At 43.5% G+C, this 15846-nt stretch overlaps 1 long non-coding RNA gene across 1 annotated transcript in view; it reads left to right on the top strand.

The window, feature by feature from the left end:
• Positions 1–2889: 2889 nt before the first annotated feature.
• LOC143817908 (uncharacterized) overlaps positions 2890–15846 on the top strand; it is a 42592-nt gene continuing 29635 nt past the window's right edge. The window contains exon 1 of the long non-coding RNA XR_013224201.1: positions 2890–2992. This is a non-coding gene — a long non-coding RNA (uncharacterized LOC143817908). The remainder of the gene's footprint in view (positions 2993–15846) is intronic.

Consider the following 15846-nt stretch of genomic DNA (forward strand, 5'->3'; position numbering starts at 1 on the left):
AAAAGTAGAATAAAACGCGATCAAAAAGACAAATATAAATAAAAATCTCTAAAAACATCATCATGTTCACAAAAATCAATCCGCCATACAGCTCCATCATCAGAAAAAAAAAGTTATAGCTCTCAGAATAAAGCAATGCAAAAATAATAATTTTTTCTATAAAATAGTTTGCATTGTGTAAAAGTGAAAAAACATTAAAAGCATTTGCAAGCAACATACCATAAAAATCTGCTTCACAAAATGTCATTCCATCCTTTCCTAGCCTTGCCGTGCACCCAAACACTAATTTACTCAAGAGTAGTGTTGAGTAGTGTTGAGCGATACCGTCCGATACTTGAAAGTATCGGTATCGGAAAGTATCGGCCGATACCGGCAAAGTATCGGATCCAATCCGATACCGATACCCGATACCAATACAAGTCAATGGGACTCAAGTATCGGACGGTATTCCTGATGGTTCTCAGGGTCTGAAGGAGAGGAAACTCTCCTTCAGGCCCTGGGATCCATATTAATGTGTAAAAGAAAGAATTAAAATAAAAAATATTGCTATACTCACCTCTCCGACGCAGCCTGGACCTCAGCGAGGGAACCGGCAGCGTTGTTTGCTTAAAATTCGCGCTTTTCTTTCCTTACGTGAAGTCCCGGCTTGTGATTGGTCGCGTGCCGCCCATGTGGCGGCGACGCAACCAATCACAGCAAGCCGTGACGTAATTTCAGGTCATTCAGTATTTTAAAATTACGGTCCGGGTTTGTGATTGGTTGCGTCGCAGTCACATGGGCGACGCAACCAATCACAGCAAGCCGTGACGTAATTTCAGGTCCTTAAGGATTTTAAAATTACGTCCCGGCTTTGTGATTGGTTGCGTCGCAGTCACATGGGCGCCGCAACCAATCACAAGCCGTGACGTCACGGGAGGCTCGACGGGAGGCTGGTCCCGGCTTGTGATTGGTTGCGGCGCGGTCAACCAATCACAAGCCGGGAGGCTGGACACGCGCGCATTTTAAAATGCGCGCGTGTCCAGCCTCCCGTGACGTCACGGCTTGTGATTGGTCGCGTCGCCCATGTGACCGCGACGCGACCAATCACAAGCCAGAACATAATTTTAAAATCCTGAAGGACCTGAAATTACGTCACGGCTTGCTGTGATTGGTCGCGTCGCGGCCACATGGGCGGCACGCGACCAATCAGAAGCCGTGACGTCACGGAAGGAAGGAAAAGCGCGCATTTTAAGCAAACAACGCTGCCGGTTCCCTCGGTGAGGTCCAGGCTGCGTCAGAGAGGTGAGTATAGCAATATTTTTTATTTTAATTCTTTCTTTTACACATTAATGTTGTTTCGATACCGATACCCGATACCACAAAAGTATCGGATCTCGGTATCGGAATTCCGATACAGCAAATATCGGCCGATACCCGATACTTGCGGTATCGGAATGCTCAACACTACTCAAGAGAAATTGCACAATAAATTTTGGGGTCCATTTTCTCTTCTCACCTTTGTGAAAATAAAAAAATGGGGCTAAAAGAACATTTTTGTTGGAAAAATTAGATTTTTTTATTTTTGTGGCTCAACATAATAAACGTCTATGAAGCAACTAGGGTTTCAAGGTGCTCACCACACATATAGATAAGTTCCTTGATTGGTCCAATTTCTAAAATGGTGTAACTTGTGAATGGTTGCTGCTGTAAAGTAAAGTAGATGTGCAAAATGTTATTCATTAACTGAAGTGGTATATTAGTAGATCACAGAGGCGCTAGACACGTGTGCCCGAAAAAGCAGCAGCAGGCAAACCAGCCAGTAGGTGTGTACAACTGGCCAAAAAGTAATCAAAGAAACAACAAAGGATGCCGCGCTGCAAGGCACTTACTGGTCTGTATAGAGTCCTGAGTATTGCCACTTGTGTAGCGGTTTCTTTCCCCACCGTTCAGTAATCCTTTCTGATGATGGGAGCGTCCTCCCCAAGGTCGCAAATCCCCTGTAGAGACCCGCCGCCGCAGCTCAGCGGAAGCCTCGGCCGATGGCGCCGCTGCCGGCGTAGCGAGGTGTGCGGGGGGCGTGGTTAGATGTTGACGTCACCTATCCGTGTGTGACGGACGTGTGTAGGGGCCAATCCCGACGCGTTTCGAGGGTAACGTCCCTCTTCCTCAAGGTATCCTTATGTGTTACATAAGGGTGAAAAAAAAATAAAAAGTTTTTGACAAATTTCTGATATATTCAAAACGAAATGCAAGTCATATCTAACAAATTTTACCACTCTCATGAAGTACTATATGTCATGAGAGAACCATCTCAGAATCACGGGGATACATTGCATTCCAGAGTTATTACCATATAAAGTGACACTGGTCAGAATTATAAAATTTGGCCTGGTCAGGAAGGTGGAAACAGTCTTTGGGGTGAAGGAGTTAAAAAGTACATTAAAAACTATTTTAAAAAAATGCTGCAAAAATGCATTGTTAGAACATAGCCTGATTTATCTGAATTTTTCCCACTGACAGGTATTTTTTTTTTTTTTACTTGCTGTACTTTCAGAAATAGTTTTCAGGTGGCTCATTATCATCAGAGGAAGATTTACAATGACTAATTTACAATACCTCTGTACAGAGGATCCTTTAATCACAATAAGTAATATCAAATCTCCCCTGTTCCCTCTCCCTGCACACTGACTTTTGCACACGCTTTATGATGTTGAGAGTTAGGTAAGGATTTTGTTTTATGTGTTTTGGATGACAATTAAAAAAATGTAATAAACTATTACGGTCGGTAGGTTTTGTATACAAATCGGTTCGATGTGACATTGGTATCTAGTAGAACCTGTGTCTCCAGAAAGTTCATGGTGTGATTGTTAAAATGTGAGGTAAAGGTAACATTCGAGACTAAGGTGTTGATATTCCGAGAAATTTGGCACAAAGTTTCTGCTTCACCACTCCAAATGAGAAAGATATCATCAATTAACCTTTTCCAAAAGATTACATGCTCCATAGAAAAAGGGTGAGTGTATATGAACGTCTCTTCTACATAAGCCATATTAATGTTAGTATAAAGTGGTGCTACATTGGACCCCATAGCGGTTCCTTTTTTTGCAAATAAATTTGATCCTCAAAAAGAAAAAAAAAAAAATTTGTTTTTAGTATGATTTGTAAAATGTCAATACAGAAATGTTTCTGTTCGCTTGAAAAGTGGGTACGTTTGTTGAGAAATTGATCCAATGCAGAGATACCCATGGAGTGATTAATGCTAGCATAAGGTTGCCAAAAGACAACCGGACGGGACTGGACTCATCTGTTGGAACAGTGAGAGAAAATGTGAAGTATCTTTTAAATAAGAAGTGACGGAAGTGATGGATGGTATCAGAGGTGTAAGTATTTTTTACAGTGTAATAGCCAAAGGGGACAAAATGGAATTTGTTGATGCTACCTTGGGACTTCCCGGTGGTTGGGTTACATTTTCATGAATCTTTGGTAGCGTGTAAAATACTGGTGTTATGAGATTTGTATTGAGCATGAAATCTGTTGATTTTTGATCAATTACACATATCTATTGATATTTCTAATAATTTTCGATATATTTATATTTATATATTATTTATTATTTTTTTATTTATAATTTATATATATTTATAAACGATTTTCAACTGACTGTCAAAGTAATTTCCAATTATTGTATAGCCCCTGAAATGTTTTTTTGAAAGCACAGGGATCATATCTTAGTCGAATGTTCCCGTTTTTTGACAGTAATACATTTTTCAGAGAGCTGAATTATGTGGCTGCAAGTTACCTCAACTGTTGTGAATTTGCTTTTTGCTCCCTCTAGTGGTTACTAGTTTTTTGACTCTGGTTTTTCTGTCATTCCTTTTATCCGCACCTGGGTCGTTAGTTAGGGGTGTTGCTATATAAGCTCCCTGGACCTTCAGTTCAATGCCTGGCAACGTAGTTATCAGAGCTAGTCTGCTGTGCTCTTGTCTACTGATCCTGGTTCCAGTTATATCAGCTAAGTCTGCCTTTTGCTTTTTGCTATTTGTTTTGGTTTTGTATTTTTGTCCAGCTTGTTCCAAATCTATATCCTGACCTTTGCTGGAAGCTCTAGGGGGCTGGTGTTCTCCCCCCGGACCGTTAGACGGTTCGGGGGTTCTTGAATTTCCAGTGTGGATTTTGATAGGGTTTTTGTTGACCATATAAGTTACCTTTCTTTATTCTGCTATCAGTAAGCGGGCCTCTCTGTGCTAAACCTGGTTCATTTCTGTGTTTGTCATTTCCTCTTACCTCACCGTCATTATTTGTGGGGGGCTTCTATCCAGCTTTGGGGTCCCCTTCTCTGGAGGCAAGAAAGGTCTTTGTTTTCCTCTACTAGGGGTAGCTAGATTCTCCGGCTGGCGCGTGTCATCTAGAATCAACGTAGGAATGATCCCCGGCTACTTCTAGTGTTGGCGTTAGGAGTAGATATATGGTCAACCCAGTTACCACTGCCCTATGAGCTGGATTTTTGTATTCTGCAGACTTCCACGTTCCTCTGAGACCCTCGCCATTGGGGTCATAACAGTTTGCCAGGCCCGTATTAAATGTTTAATGCATTGCAGAAGAGGGATTATAAGAAAGAAGATTCTGAGTTTTTTTTTTTCTCCTTCCCCTTTACCTCAGAGTGGCTATGCTTGCTGCAGACATGAATGTCCAGACCTTGATTACAAGTGTGGACCAGCTGGCTACTCGTGTGCAGGGCATACAAGACTATGTTATCAGAAATCCTAGGTCAGAACCTAAAATACCGATTCCTGAACTGTTTTCCGGAGACAGGTTTAAGTTTAGGAATTTCGTGAATAATTGTAAATTGTTTTTGTCCCTGAGAACCTGTTCATCAGGAGATTCTGCTCAGCAAGTAAAAATTGTTATTTCGTTCTTACGGGGCGACCCTCAGGATTGGGCTTTTTCGCTGGCGCCAGGAGATCCGGCATTGGCTGATCTTGATGCGTTTTTTCTGGCGCTCGGTTTACTTTATGAGGAACCCAATCTTGAGATTCAGGCAGAAAAGGCCTTGCTGGCTATGTCTCAGGGGCAGGACGAGGCTGAAGTGTATTGCCAAAAATTTCGGAAATGGTCCGTGCTGACACATTGGAACGAGTGTGCACTGGCCGCTAATTTTAGAAATGGCCTTTCTGAAGCCATTAAGAATGTTATGGTGGGTTTTCCCATTCCCACAGGTCTGAATGATACTATGGCACTGGCTATTCAAATTGACCGGCGGTTGCGGGAGCGCAAAACCGCAAATTCCCTCATGGTGTTGTCTGAACAGACACCTAATTCGGTGCAATGTGATAGAAAAACCGCAAATTCCCTCATGGTGTTGTCTGAACAGACACCTGATTTAATGCAATGTGATAGAATCCTGACTAGAAATGAGCGGAAAATTCATAGACGCCGGAATGGCTTGTGCTACTACTGTGGTGATTCTACACATGTTATCTCAGCATGCTCTAAACGTATAGCTAAGGTTGTTAGTCCTGTCACCGTTGGTAATTTGCAACCTAAATTTATTCTGTCTGTAACTTTGATTTGCTCACTGTCATCTTATCCTGTCATGGCAATTGTAGATTCAGGTGCTGCCCTGAGTCTCATGGATCTCTCATTTGCTAAGCGCTGTGGATTTACTCTTGAACCATTAGAAAATCCTATTCCTCTTAGGGGTATTGATGCTACACCATTGGCAGCAAATAAACCGCAGTATTGGACTCAGGTTACCATGTGCATGACTCCTGAACACCGCGAGGTGATACGTTTCCTGGTTTTACATAAAATGCATGATTTGGTCGTTTTAGGGCTGCCATGGTTACAGACCCATAATCCAGTCCTGGACTGGAAGGCTATGTCAGTCTCAAGTTGGGGCTGTCGTGGTATTCATGAGGATTCCCTGCCTGTGTCTATTGCTTCTTCTACGCCTTCGGAAGTTCCGGAGTATTTGTCTGATTATCAGGATGTCTTCAGTGAGTCTGAGTCCAGTGCACTGCCTCCTCATAGGGACTGTGACTGTGCTATAGATTTGATCCCAGGCAGTAAATTTCCTAAGGGAAGACTGTTTAATCTGTCGGTACCTGAACATACCGCTATGCGTTCATATATCAAGGAGTCTCTGGAAAAAGGACATATTCGTCCGTCTTCTTCCCCTCTTGGTGCGGGATTCTTTTTTGTGGCAAAAAAGGACGGATCTTTGAGACCTTGTATTGATTATCGGCTTTTAAATAAGATCACTGTCAAATTTCAGTATCCTTTACCGCTGTTGTCTGACTTGTTTGCCCGGATTAAGGGTGCCAAGTGGTTCACCAAGATAGACCTTCGTGGTGCGTACAACCTTGTGCGCATTAAGCAAGGTGATGAATGGAAAACCGCATTCAATACGCCCGAAGGTCATTTTGAGTACTTGGTGATGCCTTTTGGGCTCTCCAATGCGCCTTCAGTTTTTCAGTCCTTTATGCATGACATTTTCCGGAAGTATCTGGATAAATTTTTGATTGTTTATCTGGATGATATTTTGGTTTTTTCTGATAATTGGGATTCGCATGTGGAGCAGGTCAGGTTGGTCTTTAAAATTTTGCGTGAAAATTCTTTGTTTGTCAAGGGCTCAAAGTGTCTCTTTGGTGTACAGAAGGTTCCCTTTTTGGGGTTCATTTTTTCCCCTTCTGCTGTGGAGATGGACCCAGTCAAGGTCCGAGCTATTCTTGATTGGACTCAGCCCTCGTCAGTTAAGAGTCTTCAGAAGTTCTTGGGCTTCGCTAACTTCTACCGTCGTTTTATCGCTAATTTTTCTAGCATTGTGAAACCTTTGACGGATATGACCAAGAAGGGCTCCGATGTAGCTAACTGGGCTCCTGCTGCCGTGGAGGCTTTCCAGGAGTTGAAACGCCGGTTTACTTCGGCGCCTGTTTTGTGCCAGCCTGACGTCTCACTTCCCTTTCAGGTTGAGGTGGATGCTTCGGAGATTGGGGCAGGGGCCGTTTTGTCGCAGAGAGGCCCTGGTTGCTCTGTTATGAAGCCTTGTGCCTTTTTCTCTAGGAAATTTTCGCCTGCCGAGCGAAATTATGATGTGGGCAATCGGGAGTTGTTGGCCATGAAATGGGCATTTGAGGAGTGGCGTCATTGGCTCGAGGGTGCTAAGCATCGTGTGGTGGTCTTGACTGATCACAAAAATCTGATGTATCTCGAGTCTGCTAAACGCCTTAATCCGAGACAGGCCCGCTGGTCATTGTTTTTCTCCCGCTTTGATTTTGTTGTCTCGTATTTACCAGGTTCAAAGAATGTGAAGGCCGATGCTCTTTCTAGGAGCTTTGTGCCTGATGCTCCTGGAGTCGCTGATCCTGTTGGTATTCTTAAAGATGGAGTTATCTTGTCAGCTATTTCTCCGGATCTGCGACGTGTGTTGCAGAGATTTCAGGCTGATAGGCCTGAGTCTTGTCCACCTGACAGACTGTTTGTCCCGGATAAGTGGACCAGCAGAGTCATTTCCGAGGTTCATTCCTCGGTGTTGGCAGGTCACCCGGGAATTTTTGGCACCAGAGATCTGGTGGCCAGGTCCTTTTGGTGGCCTTCCTTGTCAAGGGATGTGCGGTCATTTGTGCAGTCCTGTGGGACTTGTGCTCGAGCTAAGCCTTGCTGTTTTCGTGCCAGCGGTTTGCTCTTGCCCTTGCCTGTCCCGAAGAGACCTTGGACACATATCTCCATGGATTTCATTTCTGATCTTCCGCTATCTCAGGGCATGTCCGTTATCTGGGTGATATGTGATCGCTTCTCCAAGATGGTCCATTTGGTTCCTTTGCCTAAGCTGCCTTCCTCTTCCGATCTGGTTCCTGTGTTTTTCCAGAACGTGGTTCGTTTGCACGGCATCCCTGAGAATATTGTGTCAGACAGAGGATCCCAGTTCGTTTCCAGGTTCTGGCGATCCTTTTGTAGTAGGATGGGCATTGATTTGTCGTTTTCGTCTGCTTTCCATCCTCAGACTAATGGACAGACGGAGCGAACCAATCAGACTTTGGAGGCTTATTTGAGGTGTTTTGTCTCTGCTGATCAGGACGATTGGGTGACATTCTTGCCGTTGGCTGAGTTTGCCCTTAATAATCGGGCTAGTTCCGCCACCTTGGTTTCGCCTTTTTTCTGCAACTCTGGTTTCCATCCTCGCTTTTCTTCGGGTCATGTGGAGCCTTCTGACTGTCCTGGGGTGGATTCTGTGGTGGATAGGTTGCAGCAGATCTGGAATCATGTGGTGGACAACTTGAAGTTGTCACAGGAGAAGGCTCAGCGCTTTGCCAACCGCCGCCGCGGTGTGGGTCCCCGACTACGCGTTGGGGATTTGGTGTGGCTTTCTTCACGCTTTGTTCCTATGAAGGTCTCCTCTCCCAAATTTAAACCTCGTTTTATTGGGCCTTACAAGATATTGGAAATCCTTAATCCTGTATCTTTTCGTCTGGATCTTCCTGTGTCGTTTGCTATTCACAATGTATTTCATAGGTCCTTGTTGCGGCGGTACATTGTGCCTGTAGTTCCTTCTGCTGAGCCTCCTGCTCCGGTGTTGGTTGAGGGCGAGTTGGAGTACGTGGTGGAGAAGATCTTGGATTCTCGCCTCTCCAGGCGGAGGCTTCAGTACCTGGTCAAGTGGAAGGGCTATGGTCAGGAGGATAATTCCTGGGTGGTCGCCTCTGATGTTCATGCGGCCGATTTAGTTCGTGCCTTTCATGCCGCTCATCCTGATCGCCCTGGTGGTCGTGGTGAGGGTTCGGTGACCCCTCACTAAGGGGGGGGTACTGTTGTGAATTTGCTTTTTGCTCCCTCTAGTGGTTACTAGTTTTTTGACTCTGGTTTTTCTGTCATTCCTTTTATCCGCACCTGGGTCGTTAGTTAGGGGTGTTGCTATATAAGCTCCCTGGACCTTCAGTTCAATGCCTGGCAAGGTAGTTATCAGAGCTAGTCTGCTGTGCTCTTGTCTACTGATCCTGGTTCCAGTTATATCAGCTAAGTCTGCCTTTTGCTTTTTGCTATTTGTTTTGGTTTTGTATTTTTGTCCAGCTTGTTCCAAATCTATATCCTGACCTTTGCTGGAAGCTCTAGGGGGCTGGTGTTCTCCCCCCGGACCGTTAGACGGTTCGGGGGTTCTTGAATTTCCAGTGTGGATTTTGATAGGGTTTTTGTTGACCATATAAGTTACCTTTCTTTATTCTGCTATCAGTAAGCGGGCCTCTCTGTGCTAAACCTGGTTCATTTCTGTGTTTGTCATTTCCTCTTACCTCACCGTCATTATTTGTGGGGGGCTTCTATCCAGCTTTGGGGTCCCCTTCTCTGGAGGCAAGAAAGGTCTTTGTTTTCCTCTACTAGGGGTAGCTAGATTCTCCGGCTGGCGCGTGTCATCTAGAATCAACGTAGGAATGATCCCCGGCTACTTCTAGTGTTGGCGTTAGGAGTAGATATATGGTCAACCCAGTTACCACTGCCCTATGAGCTGGATTTTTGTATTCTGCAGACTTCCACGTTCCTCTGAGACCCTCGCCATTGGGGTCATAACACTCAACATCATTTTGGGTTGTGAAATCTCTACTTTAAAGGGAATCTGTCACCAGGGTTTTGCTACCTCATCTGAGAGCAGTATGATGTCGGGGCAGAAACCCTGATTCCATGATGTGTCACTTACTGGGCTGCTTGCTGCAGTTTTGATAAAATTACTGTTCTGTCTGCTGCAGAAATACCAGTGCTCTGACTGCAGGAAATGAACATACTAACCTCATCTTTTTTTTTTTGTTGTGGGCTAAATTAACTCAACTCAACAAGTACCCACATGGACACAGATTAACCTTTAATTATGAAAATCGGCCACAGCATTTATTATTTCAACCATTATTATCTTTTTTTGACCAACATGGTAGGATACCCCAGGGCCAGGGTAGGCAGCGCTAAACACCAACTGATCCCCTATTTAGAAAACCACCACCTATTGTGACTTCACGAAACCGGCACAAACCAACCAACAATATTATAGCTTTTCTTATTTTTATTCATTAAGTTTATTGATTTATTATTATTATTTTTTATTATTAATTTTTATACAATTATTTTAATGTTTTATATATATAAATATATGTGTGTGTATGTACAGTATATATATATATATATATATATATATATATATATATATATATATGTGCAAAAAAGCAAAGCAGCTCACTCAAACTTACGCCCACCCCAACTATAAGGGTGGAATGAAGGGTCAATCTTCTTGCTGTATGCCTTCCGGGCAGAAAAGGCTTAACCAATTTAACAAAAAATTCTGCTTCTCCTCCATACATACTCATCTACCGTTGCCAGCTGCCGTCAAATCTTTTGACATTGCCGTACACGTCATCTCGTCAGAGCTGAAAGTGAAGCCAAGTAGAGTGTAAGTCGAAGAGTGAAATTTCAGAATATGAATCCTATGATTGTTCTACACACCATACATCTGGGTACAGCTACGTTAGAGGACCACCATGAGCTGTACATTAATTGTGTAACCAGTATACACCACACTTCCCCGTATAACTGGTTAAGTCATTGTGTACAAAACTTCATTTACTAAGTCCATAAAATTCCCTTTAGGGACAATCTATATTATCAGAAACATTTCCGTCAACTGCTGATTAGTTTACTTTCTCACAGAAGGTTCTTTTCCAATTGAGAAATGACCTCTAAAGGAAATATTTGTGACTCACCAACACTTGTTATCAGATTTCCAGGACGGCAGTAACAAGCGGAGGCTTCTACTCTCAGTTCAGGATTAATTTCTGTTACCACTTCAACCACAATCTGTCCCAATAATTTTAACTACCGTTATTAATAGCATTGACTGGTGAAGTGAAGTACATTGATTATCTGGTGAAAATACCCCTTGTGATGGGTGAGATATATTTGACAACAGAAAAATCAGTTCTTGAAGTTAATTTATTAGCATAAAAAATGGAGAGATGTAATGATTTGGGCAACTCTGATAAGTTCTAAATTGTCTGATGGCACACAACTGGGCTAGTGCATCTCCAAGACGGTCTAGTGGGGTGTTGCTGGCATATGGCAGGTCTAGTGGGATGTTCCTGGTATATAGTAGGTCTAGTGGGGTGTTCCTGGTATGTGGAAGGTGTAGTAGGTTATATGTCAGATCTTAGATGGTGTTCCCAATATACAGTGAGTCTTGAAAGTGTTATTGTTACACAGCAGGACTACTGCGGTGTTCCAAGTATATGGCAGGTTTTGTGGGATCTTCCCATTGTACAGCAGCTCTTGTGGGGTGCTTCTGATTATTGGGATGTCTTCTGAGGTGTTCGCGATCATTGGCAGGTCTTGTTGAGTGTTCTCAGTTTGCAACAGGTTTTGTGGGCTGTTCCCAATATATAGCAGGTTTGTGGGTTTTTTGGCACATGTCAAGTTTTGCAGGATGCGTTCAGTATACAGTGAGTCTTCAAAAGTGTTCCTAGCATACAGCAGGTCTTTTGGGATATTCCTGGTATACAGCAGGTCTTGGGGGTGTTCACAATATATTTCAGGTCTGTTCAGATGTTCTTGGTATGGGACAGGTCTTGGGGGTGTATATGGTATATGGCAGGTCTTCTGGGGTATTTCTGGTGAAGCCTCTCAGTATACGGTGGGTGTTTTGGGTGGTGTTCCTGTTATATACATAGTCTTGTGGGTTGTTATCAGTATGCAGCAGGTCTAATGGGAGGATGTACCTGGTATTTGGAAGGTCTTGTGGGATGTTTCAGATATGAAGTGGTTAATACTTTCCATAAGATATCAAAGGAAGGACCACCGGTAACCCTGCAAGAGTCATGAGTGCCGAAGGAGTGAACATCAAAACCACCTGCTTAACATTGCTTAGTTCCCATCATACCAATAACACGGTATTTTTCAGTGTTTTGAAAAAAATCATAAAGGACTACAGCATATTTATATTTTCTAGGGATTTCCATAGACCTAGTAAAGCACATCCAAAAATGGCCAAAAGGTTTTAAGTTCAATTGAATGAAAAAATTAGCTCCATCTCCTGTCAGATTTCACTTGACACCACCGTAAGCCTCTTCACCTAGAACAAGAGATTCAGATGACCTCATCCCATTTCCATTACATGTCATTTTACTTCTTTGCTAACACTTTAGCACCAGTAGAGACCACCACCCTCTAACCAACATGGAATAAGTCCCTTCTTTCTAGTTCCCCTATACCAGCACAGTGATATGTACAATCCTCACGTAAAGCTCTTCAGGTGAGGTACTACTCAGACCTTCTTGTGTAGAGAAGTCATCCATCACTTGCTGCTAGAGTACTCTATGCATGAAATATATACAGTGGGGAAAAAAGTATTTAGTCAGCCACCAATTGTGCAAGTTCTGCCACTTAAAAAGATGAGAGAGGCCTGTAATTGACATCATAGGTAGATCACAACTATGAGAGTCACAATGAGAAAACAAATCCAGAAAATCACCTTGTCTGATTTGTCAAGATTTTTTTTGCAAATTATGGTGGAAAATAAGTATTTGGTCATTAACAAAAGTTCATCTCAATATTTTGTTATATATCCTTTCTTGGCAATGACAGAGGTCAAACATTTTCTGTAAGTCTTCACAAGGTTGGCGCACACTGTTGGTGGTATGTTGGCCCATTCCTCCATGCTGATCTTCTCTAGAGCAGTGATGTTTTGGGCCTGTCGCTGGGCAACACGGACTTTCAATTCCCTCCAAAGGTTTTCTATGAGGTTGAGATCTGGAGACTAGATAGGCCACTCCAGGACCTTCATATGCTTCTTACAAAGCCACTCCTTCATTGCCCTGGCTGTGTGCTTGGGATCATTATCATGCTGAAAGACCCATCCACGTTTCATCTTCAATGCCCTTGCTGATGGAAGGAGGTTTGCATTCAAAATCTCACGACACATGGCCCCGTTCATTCTTTCATGTACACGGATCAGCCATCCTGGTCCTTTTGCAGAGAAACAGCCCCAAAGCATGATGTTGCCACCCCCATGCATCACAGTAGGAATGGTGTTCTTTGGATGCAACTCTGCATTCTGTCTCCTCCAAACACGACGAGTTTTGTTTCCACCAAACAGTTCTACTTTGGTTTCATCAGACCATATGACATTCTCCCTATACTCTTCTGGATAATCCAAATACTCTCTGGCAAACTTCAGATGGGCCCGGACATGTACTGGATTAAGCAGGGGGACACGTCTGGCACTGCAGGATCTGAGTCCCTGGCGGTGTAGTGTGTTACTGATGTTAGCCTTTGTTACGGTGGTCCCAGCTCTATGCAGGTCATTCACTAGGTTCTCCAGTGTGGTTCTTGGATTTTTGCTCACCGTTCTTGTGATCATTTTGACCCAACGGGGTGAGATCTTGCGTGACGCCCCAGATCGAGGGAGATTATCAGTGGTCTTGTATGTCTTCCATTTTCTTATTATTGCTCCCTCAGTTGATTTCATCACACCAAGCTGCTTGCATATTGCAGATTCAGTCTTCCCAGCCTGGTGCAGGGCTACAATGTTGTTTCTGGTGTCGTTCGACAGCTATTTGGTCTTCACCATAGTAGAGTTTGGAGTGTGACTGTTTGAAGTTGTGGACAGGTGTCTTTTATACTGATAACAAGGTCAAACAGGTGCCATTACTACTGGTAATGAGTGGAGGACAGAGGACCCTCTTAAAGAAGAAGTTACAGGTCTGTGAGAGCCAGAAATCTTGCATGTTTTTAGGTGACCAAATACTTATTTTCCACCATAATATGCAAAATAATCTTGCCAAATCAGACAAGGTGATTTTCTGGATTTGTTTTCTCATTTTGACTCTCATAGTTGTGGTCTACCTATGATGTCTGTTGTGAACTCTATTTTTGGGCTCCCTCTAGTGGTCACAAGTGGTACTGTGTAGTGTTGTCTTTCTGCAGGTTGGCTGCATCAGCTGGTTCGTTATCCTTGGTTGGCTTCCTATTTAGCTCACCTGGATACTCAGTTCCTTGCCTGCTATCAATGTATTCAGTGCTCTTCAGATTCCTTGTGACTACCTTGCTCCCAGCCTCTCCAAGATAAGCTAAGTTTTTGTCCGTTCATTTTTTGATTATCAGCATTCATCATGTTTCTTGTCCAGCTTGCTAAGATGTGATCTCCTCGCTTGCTGGTTGCTCTAGGGGACTGAGTTTCTCCCCCCACACCGTTAGTTGGTGCGGGGGTTCTTGAAATCTCAGTGTGGATATTTTGTAAGGGTTTTTTACTGACCGCACAGACCCCTTTACTATTTTCTGCTATCTAGTATTAGTGGGCCTCATTTGCTGAATCTGTTTTCACCCCTGTGTATGTGCCTTCCTCTTACCTCACCGTTATTATTTGTTGGGGGCTTCTATATCTTTGGGGATTATTTCTCTGGAGGCAAGAGAGGTCTTTCTTTCTCTCTAGGGGTAGTTAGTTCCTCAGGCTGGCTCGAGACGTCTAGGACTTTTAGGCACGTTCACCGGCTACTTCTAGTGTGTTTGGATAGGTTCAGATTTGCGGTCAGTCCAGTTTGCCACCTCCCTAGAGCTTGTCCTATGTTTGTTACTTAGCTGGAGTAATTCGTGATCCTCAACCACTAAGGATCAGAACAGTATAGCAGGCCAAAAAAGTGTTTAATGCATCGCAGAAGTGGGATAAAAAGAAGACCTGAGTGCATTTTTTTTTTTTCTCCCGCTTTTCCTTTGCTGCAGTCTGTTTAGCTTCTTTCATCCCCTTGAACTCTGGGTGGTTTTGAGCTCAGCTGCAGACATGAATGTTCAGACTCTGACTTCTAGTGTGGATTATCTTACTGCACGGGTGCAAAGTATTCAGGATTTTGTTATTCATAGCCCTATGTCAGAACCAAAGATACCCATTCCTGAGTTGTTTTCTGGAGATAGATGTAGGTTTCAGAATTTTAAGAATAATTGTAAGTTATTTCTGTCTCTGAGACCTCGTTCCTCTGGTGATTCCACTCAGCAAGTTAAAATTGTTATCTCCTTGTTGCGTGGCGACCCTCAAGATTGGGCCTTCTCTCTGGCGCCAGGAGATCCTGCATTGCTTAATGTAGATGCATTTTTTCTGGCTCTTGGACTGCTTTATGAGGAGCCTAATCTTGAGAATCAGGCAGAAAAAGCGTTGCTGGCTATCTCTCAAGGTCAGGATGAAGCAGAGGTGTATTGTCAAAAATTTCGGAAATGGTCGGTGCTTACTCAATGGAATGAGTGTGCCCTGGCTGCAAATTTCAGAGAAGGTCTTTCTGAGGCCGTTAAGAATGTTATGGTGGGGTTTCCCACCCCTACAAGTCTGAGTGATTCTATGGCTTTAGCCATTCAGGTTGATCGGCGTTTGCGGGAGCGCAAATCTGCTCATCCTTTGGCGGTATTTTCTGAACAGAGACCTGAGTCTATGCAATGTGACCGAACTCTGACCAGAATTGAGCGACAAAATCATAGACGTCAAAATGGGTTGTGCTTTTACTGTGGTGATTCTACTCATGTTATCTCAGCATGCTCTAAACGTTTAAAAAAAATCGCTAAACCTGTCACCATTGGTACGATACAGCCTAAATTTATTTTGTCTGTTACTTTTATTTGTTCTTTGTCGTCCTACCCGGTTATGGCTTTTGTGGATTCGGGTGCTGCCCTGAATCTGATGGATTTGTCGTTTGCCAGGCGCTGTGGTTTTGTCCTGGAGCCTTTGGAATTTCCTATTCCTCTGAGGGGAATTGATGCTACGCCATTGGCTGAGAATAAGCCTCAGTATTGGACCAAATGACCATGTGCATGACTCCCGTACATCAGGAGGTGATTCACTTTCTTGTTCTGCATAATTTG

Source organism: Ranitomeya variabilis, chromosome 3, assembly GCF_051348905.1.
Source record: "Ranitomeya variabilis isolate aRanVar5 chromosome 3, aRanVar5.hap1, whole genome shotgun sequence".
In the NCBI taxonomy this organism is placed as follows: Eukaryota; Metazoa; Chordata; class Amphibia; order Anura; family Dendrobatidae; genus Ranitomeya; species Ranitomeya variabilis.